Source organism: Lotus japonicus, chromosome 1, assembly GCF_012489685.1.
Source record: "Lotus japonicus ecotype B-129 chromosome 1, LjGifu_v1.2".
NCBI classification, from domain to species: domain Eukaryota; kingdom Viridiplantae; phylum Streptophyta; class Magnoliopsida; order Fabales; family Fabaceae; genus Lotus; species Lotus japonicus.
Genome location: NC_080041.1, coordinates 28,761,071 through 28,775,384, shown reverse-complemented (window position 1 = coordinate 28,775,384; position 14,314 = coordinate 28,761,071). Strand labels below are relative to the sequence as shown.

Here is a 14,314-nt window from a genome sequence, read left to right as displayed (position 1 = left end):
GGCGACTCCCTGAATCCCTCGTTCTCAAGTTGGTGGAATCTAGCAGGCGGATATGGCATATCAATGACTCCCCCTTCAATCGTTCGGACCTCCACCAAGTTTCCGTCCCTGTCCATCCCCATGAAGCTCACATCCCCGACATAGACTTTTCGAGTCCCGGAGGAGTCGGCTCTCCAGGCCCGATCGTCAAGCTAACTATCAAGTCTCAGTGTCCAGTGATGGACATGCGTCATCGTCGTGGACGTCATCTACCCCCCCCCCCCCAAATAACACATAGCACACAATGCAGGGTCAGGTCTAAAAGAAAAACACATAGCAAGATAAATATAATGTTTCAACTTCAAAATTAAATAATTAGTCCTTTCAGATTAGGGTTCCTACAGTTAGTAGATCATCGAACGGAACCTCACTTCACACATCCCACCAAAACTTCCATGGCCATCTTCGTGCTTCCGCAGAGGCACGGTTATCACGGTGACCGCAGTCAACCAATTCACATGGAGCCGCAATGATCCACAAAAGTTCACGGTGACCGCAGTCAACCAAATCACGTGAAGCCACACCGGCCCACAAGGTTCACGGGAGACCGCAGTCAACCCAATTAACTCCCTCGCGTGCAAGCCCATCATTCTCATGGACCATAGTCTACCTGACCTATGTCCGCTAATTAATTTCACTTGCAAACGAGTCACAACATTATTAATTCTCTTTCTCTTTGTTCTTAAGGCTCTAAGGTCAAACCTAGAGTCTTAATTTCATGTCGCAGAAATAAAACAACAATCCAAGCGCCCAAGGGAATTACAGCTGGATGAGCGACCCTTGAACACTTATTCAATAAACAATATAGTTTGCTAAGGAAACGCATAACCATCAACGCATAATCATTCACTCAAGCATAGCATATCATGGCAAGTTCGTCGGCAAGGTACCATGCGACTCACATCATCAAGACGGAAGGAAAAAGATATCCGCCTACCCCTTAATAATTGGGTTCGACCGAGCCTTGTAAAGGCTCTAGGGTTTCCAAAACGATTTTTCTTTCCTTCCCTCTTGACCATGGTAGCCTTGGTACAACCCAACAATCCAAGTATCATGTAAAAATTTCAGAAGTAATCACACATCAAAACAATGCCATAAATCGTAAATTAATCATTCAAGACATGTCATTTCAATCCAAAGAAAAGTCCAACATGTTATTTTCACATATCACAATATCTCAATAAAAATTTCAGCACCCCAGCATGTAACAGAACATGATAATAGCAGCAAGAATTTCAGCCTGAAATTCCCCAAGCGGGCCACGGCCGAAACAACAACAACACAGAAATTTTTAACAGTTTTATTTTTCTCATGTATGGACTCCTAGGTCAATTTCCAGCAGTCATGAATCACATAACTCATCACCAAAAATGTAGATTTAGCAACTAGAATCATACTGTACAGACCTCGTGGCAAACTACCAATCATTTGACATATTCTCATATGATCATAAGGGAGAGTTAAGATGGACTAAAGTATCATGACCAACATCAAGCATAGTAATTATAGCATAGTCGTACATAGCATCATAATAAATTTTCCAGCAAGCACATCACCCAAACCTCATAAAAAACGTCTAACTCTCAATATGATTCATGGCAAAACATGGCAAGGATCCCTATGTAATCTACCCTTCCTAGGACCAGCCCTTTCTTGGTCTGGAAAAGAGAAAAGATGCAGGTTCAGAGCTCAGTTGCTTGTTGTCCACGTCCCTCTCTTCCCTCCTACTCAAGCTCTCTCTCTCGCAGGTCTCCCTCTCTGTCTCGCGCACGCACAAGGTGGCGGTGGTGGCTTAGTTGGAGGCGGCTAAGGGTGCAAGGGAAGGTTTCTCCCACTCTCTTCCTCTTCTGTTTTCTTACGTAAAGAGTGCTCTAGGTTTCTGTTTCTGATATGGAGAAAAGAAACAAGTTTCCCCCCCTTTACCCCTCTTGAACCCGCAACACACACAACCTAGTGGGCTAGGGTTTCAATTTTCTTTTCAAGCCCGATCAAGGAGTCAAAGATGGATTTTGCTGTTTCTTTGTCAGAGATCTTCTCATACTCAATATATGATATTGAGCTGAATAGCATATACTTCGCCTTGTGATGATCCTTGAAACGCTTCTTCTGAGCGTCAGTTATTTCAGAACGAGGGATCTTCACTCCTGAAGCATCTACTGGATCAGTATAGCCTTCAATGACAATATCCCAGAGATCTGGGTCAGTGCCAAGGAAATAACATTCTATTCTATCTTTCCAGTACTCAAACTTTTCACCATCAAAGATTGGTGCTCTGAGTTGATTGTTGTTGTTGTTGTCAGCGGAAGTATTGGCTTGGGCCATCGTTTGTTTTTCACACAAGGTTCTGGATCACTGAACACTGTTAGGTGTTTAAATCAAAACCGGAGCTCTGATGCTAATTGAAGGTGCGAAAAACACTAGAAAGGGGGGGGGGGTTTGAGTAGAGTTTTTGACTAAAGGGTATACTTTTATATCTTTTCGAAAACTCAAAGATAAGACCTAGGTGCTGAAGGATAAGAAGTAAAGCACGCAAGTATTTTATCCTGGTTCACTTGAGATAAAAGCTCAAGCTAATCCAGTCCAACTGTGAAGGTGATTTCTTCCTTCTTCTGATGAAGGTAATTCAGTAAAATCAATGAGAGTTACAACTGCACTTTGCTACCTGCTAAGTGACTAACAATACACTGATTTTCTCACTAGTATTCTCTTAAGAAGCTGATCTACCGATCCTCTTAAGACTAGCTAAACACTGAATCAACCTTGATTCAGTCCTCTCAAGATCCGACCAACCTTGGTCTCTTAAGGAACTTTACAATGTGATCTAAAAGGTTTTCGGGTTTACAAGAATTGCTTCTTAAAAAGCTAATAGTAAACTCAGATGTTTAAGAACATTGAAGAAATAATGCTAAGAGATTGGTTCGTATGAGTTGAATAATTTCAGCAAAGTTTCTTAACCTCTTTCTTCTTTCTTCAGCCTTTATATACTCCAAGACTTGTGATGTAGCCGTTGCTAGGGTTTTGTCCGTTGGAGTGGCAATCTTGTAAAATCAGACTGCAAGGCTGCATGAGGTAGGTGGTGGACAGACTGAGACTTGTACGATGTTGTACTATGATAGCGACCTGTCCTTTCACCAGTTGACTTGAGATCTGAAGGCTTCAGATGAACGTTTGTGAAGCTTCAGATCATCGTCAGATTAAAGCTTGGATTCTTCTGACCTTGCAACTTCTGCTTCTGAACAAGTTCCGCAGAACTTCTGAACGTCAGAGCTAGAATAGCTTGGGTCTTCAGAACCAACTTCTTGCAGGTCTTCAGAACTTGAGTCTTCTGCTTCTGGACCGTTCCACTGGAACATCTGGTCTTCAGAACCTCTGACTCTGGTTCTTCTGAACCTCTTGAGAGCTTGTATCTTCAGAACTTCTGAAGGATTTGCCACTTTTCTGAACGAACATGGTACGCTTTAGAGCTCTCTTTTTAGTATCCCTTGGTTCTTCTTCTTCTAAATAAGTAGGCTTGGATCAGATTCAGAACCTGTTTGTCACAACTAAAAAACACAAACGTTAGGGGACCACAATTGTTCATCATCACAAACCTTAATTGTAATCATCAAAATATAGAGATGCAACCACTGATCAAAACTTGATCTTACAATCTCCCCCTTTTTGATGATGACAAAACAAGTATTTTGATGAACAATTTTTAAACAATAAACTGAATACACAAGAGAGAAGAGATCAGAAATTAAACTTATCCTTGTGTAACGGTTAGTAATGCTCTTTCTGAATCTGGGATAACACCTAATTCTGAGCTGGGGTCTCCCCTTGACTCCCCCTGAATCTATGACTTGATGAGATGATGAATAGTCTAGATTCGGAGTCTCGATGATGTCCAACCTATTTAGTCTTTATCAATTCCACTCAGTAATCACATAACCTATGACTTCATAACTTCCGAGAAACTACTTAATAATTTTCCAGCATCAAATCTCTTGACTTAGTCTACCTCTACTTGGAGTAATCACACGAACTAACCAATTAATGTCTATACGACACTCATCAACTTCCAAAGATTTAAATCTTAATCTTTTACAATCAAATGCTTAACACGAACTTTCCTCCCAAATCCAACTAATCCTCAATCAATTCAAATTCATCTTACACATCCTTCTATCAAGGTCCATTACCAGCTGTGATTCCGAATATCACCCCCTCAATATTAGGTTGATCAGGCCTAATACATCGAAGGTGGAAATTTAGAAAAACCCACTGGAACAGTCAATGAGTTCCTATCTTCCAGTAGTCACAAATATCCTGATACTAAATCCTTTAATGATCCCGCTACGGAACTACACACCCTCAACATGACACGTATACTACTCATACGGAATCTCCCTAAGATTCGTTCTTCAGCTACTTGCTTCCTCATAATCGCATCAGTGGAAGACTACTTTCTAGACTTAGTGTGTTATTCTAAACCTCGTGTAACTTCTATAGTTAAAACACGAGCAGCAGTCAAATAAATTCTTAGTAGGTGTAATAACTATAAGGTCAAAGCTTAGCGGTAAAAACAAGTTCAGGCGTGTTGCTCACGCTACAGGGGTAACGAAGAGCATACTATACTAGAATGAGAAAGAATAGTTAGAAGGTTACCATCGTTCTTGCGCTCTGCTCTGGTTTACCCCACAGCTTCTTCACCGTCCATGATATAAACCCTTCCTTTAGCAGCAGGGCGCTTTCCCCTTACGGTGTTAACAAATGACTCAACCTTGGGTGTCTTGCAGTTGTTGGCCAGATGTCCTGGTAGATCACACTTGAAACACCTCGGCTTCTCCTTCGGGCATTTTGTGGAGTAGTGCCCAATCTCCCCGCATTTGAAACATGTTATCTCACGGCTCCCAGCTTGGCTTCCTGCTCCTCCCGCAGCAGGAATCGTAGGCATGTACGGTCCTGGGGTAAACCCTTCCCCCGTAGGACGCTGATAAGGCTTCTTCATCTGAAACTTTCCTTTTCCTTGATAGCTCTGGGAACTCGACCTCATTGGTCCCCCAGTTCTAGCCCGGTCCATCCTCCTATTCTTCATCAGCTCCACCTCGGTGGCCTTCTCAACCAAAGCTTGAAACCTCATAATCCCCAACGGTCTCACTGAGTCCTCAATGTCAGCTCTCAATCCCCTCACAAAGCGCTTGCACATATAGGGTTCATCAACCTGATCACGGAAAAATCGGAAGTGTTTGGCCAAAGATTCCAACTTAGCTGCATATTCCGGAATAGTCATGCTCCCTTGACGAAGAGTCAGAAACTGCGATTCACGCTCGTCACGAGCACTATCAGGAAAATACTTCTCCAGAAAGGCGACACGAAAAGAATTCCAGTTCACCTCAACATGGTTTGCCTCCATCATCCCTCTGGCGCCCCTCCACCAGTACTCAGCATCGCCCAACAGTAGATAAGTTGCCAGGCCCACCTTGGCCCCTTCATTAGTCTGTAGTACTTCGAAAATCTTCTCAATCTCTTGGATCCAGAGATCCGCCTCGTCCAGGTTAGTCCCGCCCGTGAACTTGGGTGGATCCTGCCTTCTAAAGTCATTCAATCCCCTGTTCTGGTCCAGGGCTGCTTCTCTCTGAAGCCGGTGTAGCTCACGTGCATCCTCAGCAGCACGCCTATGTGCATTGTCATTCGTTTGTACAGTCATTGCTTGGACCAAAGTGGCCACCATCTCAGCAAGTTGGTTCACGTTCACCATGTTCTGTATTCGTTTAGCAAACAGTCAGTACCAATCATAAGATAGTATTATGCATAGCTATTCAATATGATTAGGTAGCAACTTCAATCAATTAAAGCGAAAATCGCTTGGCAGACAATCAAGGTTTTACTCTTTGCAGAGTCACACAACCTAGCACAGAAGACCTATTCCCCAAAGACTCCCGAAAGACTCGACTAAGCTCTGATACCACAATGTAACACCCTGATTTCCGGGTGCCACTTTAGTAACCAAAAATAAACTTTACGCGGAAAACAGGTAATTTTTTTTCGTTTGATTCCTTTAAATAAAAGCGGTAAAGGAAATAAAGACAAAACCCAATAACTAACTAACCGATATACCATATATACACATGTACAGCCTCAGCTGCACTCCACGTCACGCGAACCCACAGTGACTCCAAAGTAGTATGCCTGAAGGCAAATATATACAGACCCAGAAGTGTAAGTGAGAAAATTATAATTACAAACCACTAGGAGAAAGTCGGCCTCAAAATGGCCTAAGCAAAGACCCCTATGGTCCGACTAACTCACTGTGATCCCTCAGTAAGAGAACCACATAAAAGTCATGCGTCGGGAACCTACCCTGTCCCAAAGCCAAACAAATCAGAGCTCTACACAAAATATGACGCCTGCCTAAACCTACCCTCCCAGTACCGAGTCCATAGCGAACTGAAGTCGGCAAGTTGAAGCTCAGCTCCATGCGTCGTAAAGCTCCTTTCGTCAGACGTCCACACTCGTCAGTCCGGTCCTCCACGACCCTTCCCCGGTACGTCGCCTGATGACCCACAAGATCGATCACCCAAACGGTGGGGGCATGTTGATCCATCAGCTCAAACCTGATCCCCCCCGAGGGAGAGACCATCGAAACCCAATCCAGCGTCAACCTCTGGCAGCAGGCCGACCGCCCAAACACAAACATGCAACCAAAGCCAAGGCGCTAGGGTCAACTTACAGAATACAATAGATATACAATCAACATGCGATAAAGGGGGTATATATATGTTGTATATATATACATATAAGTTATGTATTGCCTACCCCAAGGTATATACCTAGCATGTTATCGAATCTCTTACACAATTCAATCGTCAAAACACATAACGATGTTTATCAACATCAAATCATCAGATCTCAACAACTATAGCTAGAGTGCACGATATGTCATGCAACGTTAATCATAATAAGATGCATTGTGTGCCAGTGCAGAATATGCTGACACAAACCCGAATAACGTCACTCTGCTTGGCGACGGAACAAATCAACAACGTCACTCTGCTTGGCGATGGAACAAATCAACGACGTCACTCTGCCTGGCGACGGGACAAATCAACGATATTGCCACTTATAGGCTGGGCACCTCGAGACGGTCGTAACACTGGCCTCGTGTTTAACCATTTCTGCTCGGGCGTCGCTTATCACCTTTGGCTATAGTCAAGACGGTACAAACTCTACATGGTTTGACCATTTCTGCTTGCTATGCCGAACATCAACAAGAGCGATACAACTCTACACGGATGATCGTTTCTTCCTGTGCTGCCAGGTATAGTCAGGACCGATTCAACTCTACATGGCTGATCATTGCTTCCTGCTATACCGAAGTACTCCACTTGGCACTTCATCGCGTATATGCATGTGTGCAATATGATTATCAAAACCACGACTCGTCCTCACCACATAAGTGTTTAGCTCAAACCCAACCTCAAAACAACCCAAGAGTTAGTGTCGGTCAATACAACACAACTCGGAGTTAGTGTCGGTCAATACAACACAACTCCACCAACAAGAATACACAAGGGTCTAGTGTCGGTCAATACAACACAGCCCAAACAACAAGAGCACTAAGTGTCGGTCAATACAACACGGCTCCAACAACACTCCCAAGAGTACTAGAGTACTCGGTGACTTTCAATAATCACTTTAGCTCACCTTAGTGGCTTTCCCAATTCCAAAACTCTCCAAACCCACAACAAAGTCGACTTTTCCCCGTCTTTTGTAAATATTTTCCCCTTCAGTTCTCCTATCCTTAAACGTTAATAAAAATTGTTTCGATCCGAATTAGTCAAGTTATGAGTTTATTTCTCAAAGTCTAAGTTTCCCAAAGTCTCTAGTTTTCGAAATTCTAATCATTCTAAGTTTTCCAAAAAAACCCTCCAAAAGAAGTTTCCCGGGGAAAGTCTAAGTATTCAAACGAATCCTAACAAATGGCTAAGTCTCAAACCCCTCATCTGAACTTGCTTGGGGTTGTTCATCCAACCCGAAATATCAAAGATCACCAGATCATTGAATCTCCACTTCGAAATTGAGTCAAAACGCCCAATCCAACAAAAGCACAACATCACAAGTTATGGAAAAGCATCATAACATCAACTCATCATCATAAACAACATCAGATAAAGCATAAGTCGAATTTATCGACGCCTATCATGCAATCACAGCTAATATAGTAAGTTTCCCTAACCTCGAGCTGCTCCAGTCTCGCAAGTAAAGGCTCCTTCACTCAAATGCTCTGAAGATTCCAAAGTTCCTTCAACTGAACCTCGGAGAAAACAAAGCAGAATCCACACAAAATCGATTAGTTCGATCGCAATACAATACATAAACGATAGACAAAGCATTAAAGCTTCAGAATACGACCATCGGGTACGAAAAGACAAGTTTTCGAAAACGAAAAACTCCCTCCTAAAGGAACAGCCCACGGCCCTTAAGGAAAAAGAGCTTCGGCTCTTTTTCTTCGATCAAATCTGTTTACAAGGTAGTTTTAGGGTAAAACTAAGGCAAAGAAACTGTCAGAACAATTTTCGGACAATCGGGTCGAAATACGGCTATCAAGGGGCATTTTGGTCCAAAATAAAGGCTCAAAACTTCAAAGTTATCAGTTCTGAAAAAAAATTTTACAGCAATGATCCTCATGACATCCGTGACAACAAATCCTAAAGGCACAAAGTCAGATTATAGCTTTTCGACAATAAAGTTTCGAAATGTGAGACAAAAAGGGTTTTGAAACAGTTTTTCAGATCCTGGACAACTGGATCACAATCAGCGATTACTGACAGAGGTTTTAGACTCTTGGGAACGTAAGGAACATAACCCAACCAAGAAATCAGAGAAATCGGACAATTTTACAAAAAGCTCAAAACTGTGAGCATAGAAACGACTTCAGAAACGCAACAGAAACAGTAATCAGATGTAGGAATCATGCTAGTTACCTCAATAATTAGTAGGGACGAACTGCACGAAGATTGGTCAAGTTTTCGCGAAAAATCTTCTCCCCCAAGCTCTCCACAATTCTCGGCCACAATAGGAAGAAAATGAGAGATTTTTGCTTTTTCGAGCTATTTATAGGCAGGCGAAATCGCGGGAAAATGAAAAATTCGCGATTCCGATTTTTGCAGCACATTCACCGAGGAATTCTAAAAGAGATTCTGGCGTCAGAATTCCCGAACTCAAAACATATCTCTGACATTTGGGAAAAACGATATCTAAAATCCCAAAGGCGGTGTAAGTTAATCTGTCCCGAAAAACTACTTTTTGCTGTGATGCTCAACCGACAAAACTTGGTACTGGAGAAAGATTGAAAATGTCGAAACAAATTTGGCAGCGCGGACGGAATCTTCGTTAGAAGTCCCGAATAGAAAAAGTCTTCATCCATCGCTCGAATCTAGGGTTTCGAAGCGAAGAAATTAGCGTCGGCAGACTTCCGAAAAGTAAATACTATCGTGCGTACAGTCCAGAGTTCCGAAATGAAACGCTGGGCGAAGGAAAAATAAAGAGAATCTTTAAATTTTCCAAGAGTTCGAAATCTCACTTAAAACGTTGCTCTAAAAGTGATATAGCCTATACTGGACACGCTCGCCATAAGGCAGGTGTGCAGACGACTCGCACTAACTCCGAAAACGACTACACAACATTCCTCAAGCAATTCCTGGACTTTCTTCTTCATTAATCTTTCTCAAATATCAAACTCCTGTCACGCTTACACTGATTCTACGCGTGAGTCGGAAATTAGCTTGTTCTGAAAATCCAGGTCTTACAATACTCCCTTCCAAAAAGAAAGTTTCGTCCTCGAAACTCAGAGTTCTGCGAAAAGTACGGGATACAGTTCCTTGATCTTATCTTCCAATTCCCATGTAGCATTGCCCGTGTCATTGTTCCTCATAACCTTTACTTAAGCAAGCTGTTTTCCCCTTAACTGTTTCACTCTTCTATCCCCACTGCTAACTGTCGGTGTCTCAAAAGACAAACCATCATTCAACCTCATGTCATCTGGCTCATCACTTGCGTCGGATCTCTGCTTGAAATGATACCTTTTGGCATTCCGTACAGTCGCACAATCTTAGCAACTTACTTCTTTACTTTCGGTCGTCCGAAATTCTTCTTAAACTCGATGCCTCTCTGTCATCTCCAAGTAAATACTCAACTCGTCCTCGTGATCTTTGATGACCCTATTTTAGTAGTGTTTGGTCGTCCGAAATTCTTCTTAAACTCGGTGCCTCTCTGTCATCTCCAAGTAAATACTCAACTCGTCCTCGTGATCTTTGATGACCCTATTTTAGTAGTGTTTTTAGGGTCATTTCTTTGGTTGTTTTGAGTCTTTTTGTTGAGTCTCATGTAGTGTTTCATGCATTCTCATGCATTTTTATTCTTTTCTTTAGTTTTTATTTCGTCTTGGTATTTTAGTAGTTTTATAGGTAGTTTTCTTGCATTTTAAGTAAAGTTTAGGATTTGCATGGTTTTGTTGTGTTTTATGAAGGACTTCTTGTGCTAATGAGCTCTTGGAGCTTCTAGAATCTTCCTTGTCTTGTTGGTTAGGTTTGGAGTGCAGAAACTGAAGGAGAAGGAAGTCCAAGAAGCATGGAATTGATGAAGAACTTAAAGAGAATTGAAAAGAGGAGTTTCAGAAGCCAAAAAGTCATTTTCAGGCGAGCTTGAGCGCCTAGGCGCTGGGAGTAGGCGCCTAGGCGCCAATAGGGTCAGAGAGCATGCTTTACAACATGCAATTGGCGCTCAGGCGCTCTGAATTGGCGCCTGAGCGCCCAATTTCGTTTGTTTCAGCCTATAAATAAGGCTTAGGCCAATTTCTTTGATACATTTTGTCATTTCACTCATTTTTGATCAAGTTTTGAGAGCTGAGGAGAACTTTGGGACCAAGGGAGGTTTCCAACTTGTATTTCTTCTCAGGTTTTCTTTACATTTCCTTTATGACTTCACTAGCCATGAGTGGCTAGTTTCTTTTTTTCTTTGGGTTAATAGATTCTATGAAATTTTAGTTTATAAATCCTATCTCTATGCATGAGTCTTGATTCAATCTTGTATTTCAATTCCTTATTGCATGTTTAGCTTTGGTGCACCTTTGCTATAGGCTAGATTATAATAGAATGGAAATTTGTTATGATTTAGGGACATGAATTGGAATAGATCCTTCTATACTTGCTTCTAGGAATAGAGTGAGGGTAGGGTTTTGTTGGCCTGAATAATTATGCTATCATACCTCTTATGAATGTTTAAGTACACAAGGAATTGGGCTTATCTTTCAATTTGAGAGAATTACTTTTGTGAGGAATCAACTAGTAAGTACATAGGCTATATCAACAAGAGTGTAATCAAGATATCACATGCATAGGATAGGTGGACTAAAATGGATTAGATGATCAAACACCCAAGGCAATTTCCCATCATTTGTTATTTACATCATTATCAACATTGCTCTCTTGCAAAACTTTTGTCACAATCACCCAAAACCAATTTCTGAATTTTACTATTTTAAGAACTTGCAAACTCTAGGCTTAAATCAATAATTCTCACTCACAATCCCTGTGGTTCGATAATTTAAAACCCAGAGGTATTCGTGCACTTGCGAATTGACCAACAAGTTTTTGGCGCCATTGCCGGGGATTGTTTGTGGTTTTCGGTTTAAGTTAAAGAGTTTGTTTGTTTGTTTTATTAAGCATTGCATTGAATAGGTGTTACTAACCTTTTCTCTGTTTTTGTGATTTCAGTTTATGCACAGTAGGCTTGGCACGGATCCATTGTTGTTTGATCCGGAGCCTGAACGTACTCTTCGCCGTCGTCGAGCCCAACAAAGGCTTGAAGCCATGGCTGCTCAAATGACAGAAGAGGAGATGCAAGCCCACATTGAAGAAAGAGTGAATGAGGCTCTTGCTCAAAGACTCCAAGAGCAAGAATTGGGGAATGCCAATCGTTCTCTTAGAGACCTCACCTCGGCTGCCATGAGCTACGATTATCCAGGCAGCATAGTTTCCCCCGATGGCACGGGAAATTTTGAGCTGAGGCCGGCATTCATCAACTTGGTGAGCCAAAATCAGTATGGTGGAGGTGCTCTTGAAGATCCTCATGCACACATGGAGCGGTTTATCCGCAATTGCAACACCTACAGAGTTCAGAATGTTTCAGCGGACACAATCCGCTTGAGTTTGTTCCCTTTTTCATTGAGGGATACTGCTGAAGAGTGGTTGAATTCACAGCCCCAAGGTAGCATTACATCTTGGGAGGACTTGGCTGAGAAGTTCACCACAAGGTTTGTTCCAAGAGCCCTCTTGAGGAAACTCAAGAATGACATCATGACTTTTACTCAATCCACCGATGAGAATCTCTATGAAGCTTGGGAGAGGTTCAAGAAGCTCTTGAGGAGGTGTCCTCAACATAAACTTACTCAAGCTGAGCAAGTAGCAAAGTTCTATGATGGTCTCCAATATTCTTCGAGGTTTGGTTTGGATGCGGCTTCAAGTGGAGAGTTCGATGCCTTACTTCCACAAGTGGGGTAGGAGCTGATTGAAAAGATGGCTATAAGAGCCATGAACTCTAGTAATGATCGCCAAGCCCGAAGAGGAGTCCTTGAGGTTGAAGCTTATGATCAACTTATGGCCTCCAACAAGCAACTCTCCAAGCAAATGAATGAGATTCAAAATCAGATGAAGACTACCAAGATTGGTAGTCGAGTTGCCAAGGTGGAGTGCGTGACTTGTGGAGGGCCACATGACAGCGAAGAAAGCACAGAGACTAGACCGGATGAGGAAGTGAAGGCTATGGGTCAAGCTCGAAATGACCCATTTTCAAATACTTACAATCCAGGATGGAGGAATCACCCTAATTTTTCTTGGAGGCAAGGTAATAATGGGCAAGGAAATGGTTTTCAAAGACAATTTCCTAGCCAAGGATTTCAAGGCCAAAGCTTAAGACAACCTCAAGAGCGAGGAGAAGGTGAAGGTAGTGGTTCCAAGAAGAGCTTAGAAGAGTTGGTTGAAACTTTCATCAACCGGACGGAGAACAATTACAAGAATCAAGAGGCGGCTATCAAAAATCTTGAGAATCAATTTGGCCAGCTGGCCAAGCAAATAGCCGAGAGACCTCAAGGTAAATTTCCTTCCGACACTATCCCCAATCCTAAGCAAGAGAATGTCTCTGTTGTAGCCACTAGAAGTGGGAGAGTGATGAATGAATTGAAGAAAAAAACAGAGGGAGAAAAGAGAGAGGAGATAGTGGGAGAAGAAGTAGTCGTACCTATTAAGGTGAGAGAGGAAGTTGAGCTTACTCCTGAAACTAGCAAGGTTCCGTTCCCTAAAGCATTGGCTAAGAAGAGCTTAGATAAAATGTTCTCAAAATTTGTGGAAGTTTTCAAAAAGCTCCACATTAGTATTCCGTTTTCCGATGCTTTGGAACAAATGCCTATATATGCTAAGTTTATGAAGGATATTCTGCATAAGAGAAGAAGGTTGAAGGGAGTAGATGAGACGGTGTTGATGACGGAGGAATGTAGTGCCATTTTGCAGCGGAAGATGCCTAAGAAAAGAAGGGACCCCGGAAGTTTTACCATTCCGGTTGAAATTGAAGGCATGGCGGATGTGGAAGCCTTGTGTGATCTTGGAGCGAGCATCAATTTGATGCCGCTCACCATGTTTGAGAGGCTTAACCTAGGAGAGGTTACCCCAACCATGCTCTCCTTGCAAATGGCGGATCGATCCCTTAAGACTCCATATGGCATTTTGGAGGATGTAATGGTGCGGGTGGACAAGTATGTGTTCCCCGTAGACTTTATTGTGCTTGATATGGAGGAGGATGAGAAGATTCCTCTCATTCTTGGTCAACCTTTCTTAGCTATTGGTAGAGCTAAGATTGATGTTGACAAGGGTCACCTCATTCTCCGTGTTGGTAAGGAAAAGGTACGGTTTTCTGTTTTTAATCCTATGATTGAGACTAACCATGACAATGACTTTGTCTGTGATGTGATTAGAAGCAGGTCGAAGGTTTCAGAAGAGATCCCCAAAGTTAATGCCCAACTTGATGAGTTCCATCCGGCTCTCATCAAGCTTGTTAATGGTAACAAGTATGGGGGATCCAAGTATGAGAACTTACATGCTCATATGGTGAAGTTTACCCAAGCTAGCACCCTTGCTAAGATTGAGGGCGTTTCAAGTGATGAAGTGAAGATTAAACTCTTCCCTCATTCTTTGACAAGGGAGGCTAGAGCTTGGTTTGATGAGCAAGAGGACATTGCCTC

At 42.4% G+C, this 14,314-nt stretch overlaps 1 non-coding gene across 1 annotated transcript; it reads right to left on the bottom strand.

The window, feature by feature from the left end:
- Nucleotides 1-12,359: 12,359 nt before the first annotated feature.
- Nucleotides 12,360-12,466, bottom strand: LOC130734823 (small nucleolar RNA R71). The gene has a single exon (XR_009018164.1). It is a non-coding gene; the product is annotated as a small nucleolar RNA R71 (small nucleolar RNA).
- Nucleotides 12,467-14,314: the final 1,848 nt, after the last annotated feature.